This window comes from Mustela putorius, unplaced genomic scaffold, assembly GCF_011764305.1.
Source record: "Mustela putorius furo isolate JIRA1106 unplaced genomic scaffold, ASM1176430v1.1 tig00003836_pilon_pilon_pilon, whole genome shotgun sequence".
Taxonomy (NCBI): Eukaryota; Metazoa; Chordata; class Mammalia; order Carnivora; family Mustelidae; genus Mustela; species Mustela putorius.
In genome coordinates, this window is record NW_025421989.1 from 37,405,468 (window position 1) to 37,407,306 (window position 1,839).

Below are 1,839 nucleotides of genomic sequence, written 5' to 3' on the forward strand. Positions count from 1 at the left end.
GAGTAAAGCTTATTGTCCACAGATAGCAGGTAGGAAGGAAGATCCAAGAGGGATAGGAGAGCAATCGCAGACCCACGAACTGTTTGCAGTCTCTGAGCTCAGGAAAGCCCTAAGCCCTTTAATAAAGGTCTTCCAACAGATTAAATCAGACCCACAAAGAAAATAACAAAAGAAAATGTCTCTTTAAAAAGAAGATTTTATTTATTTGAGAAAGAACACAAGCAGGTTAAGGGGCAAAGGGATAAGCAGGCTCCTTGCTGAGCAGGGAACCAGACATGGGGCTCTATCCCAGGATCCTGAGATCATGACCTGAGACAAAGGCAGACGCTTAACCAACTGAGCCACCCAGGCGCCCTGAAAACATCAGTCAACTGACTTTTTTTTTTGCAAACTCCCTTTACAATAGCACCCAGATTAGGTCTGTGTATCCTACAAAAAGGGCTATTGCCTCCCTTCTATTCCTCAGCTCTTGCCAGACAATCTCCTCTGAAACTAGGGCTCAGCCCAGTCAAGTTAACACACCAAATAGTTACCACAGATAGTCTCTTATGTTAGCTGGCAGAACCGCAATACCTGATATGGGGACCACGTGTGCTACTTTCATTTAAATGAATTGCAATGAAATAAAATTGAGAACCGAGTTTCTCAGCTACACTAGTTAAGCACCAAGTGTTCAATAATCTCTTGTGAATACTGTGTTAGCACAGGGAGAAAACTTCATCATTTCAGAAAGTTCTACTGGATAGTGCTATTTCAGAAACTTTATTGTTTCACTTGTCTCCCATCTGGAGTTCATGTTTTCTCAAGATTTTAATTATTTATTTATTTATCTGTGAGAGAGCACGCCAGGGAGAGCATGAGCTGAGGGGGAGTGACAGAGGGCAGGGAGAAGCAGGATCCCCACTGAGCAGGAAGCTGAAGACAGGGATTGATCCAAGGACCCTGGAAACATGACCTGAGCAGAAGGCAGACACAACTGGCTGAGACACGAGGCATCTCTGGAGTTCATTTTTAAATATAAGATGAAGCTGGAGTCAATATTTTTTTTTCCATGTGGAAATCTAATTCATTGAGCCACCATTATTTATTGTAAAGTCCACCCATTCTTACTACATTTCAGGGGCTGGGGCACCTTTGTTATAAATTGGGTGACCAGGTATGTTAATCTGGGTGGTCTGTTTCTTGTTTTATTCTGTTTTGTCTATTAGTTTATCCTTATACCATTGCCACCCTATCTTCATTCAAGTCTCTATAATAAGTATTGATATTGGTAATGAAAGCTTCACAATTGTTTTTCTTCTTCAACATGGCATTGATGATTTTTGATGTTTTGCATCTCCATACGCATTTTAGAATTGGCTTGTCAATGTGCACAAATAATTTTTGTGGGTATTCACTGTGATTGCATTAACTCTATAAATTAATCGAAAATAGGCATTCTATTTTGAATTTTAATGCTATTACATACCGTCCAGGTTGTTGAGTTATGTTCTTTCAGACACACTCCCATTAGCAATATGTGAAGTGTTTACTTCCCTGTGTTCTCATCACCAGTGAATATTATCAATCTTTAAAATATATATTATCTGATATGCAAATGTCTTGCTGTTTGAATTTGAATTTTCCTCATTTCTCATAAGGCTGAGCATCTTTTAATATCTTCTTCCATTTGAATTTCCTTTTCCATGAATTGATTTTTTTACTTCAAATTATTTGTGCTAATTCAGTTTAGGTCTCTTGGTGTATTATGCACTGAGTGGATACTATGCCATGCCACCCAGATGCCCTTTCAGGAAAGAAGCACTTATTCCACCATCCGCCTGCTGTGTTATCTACTAG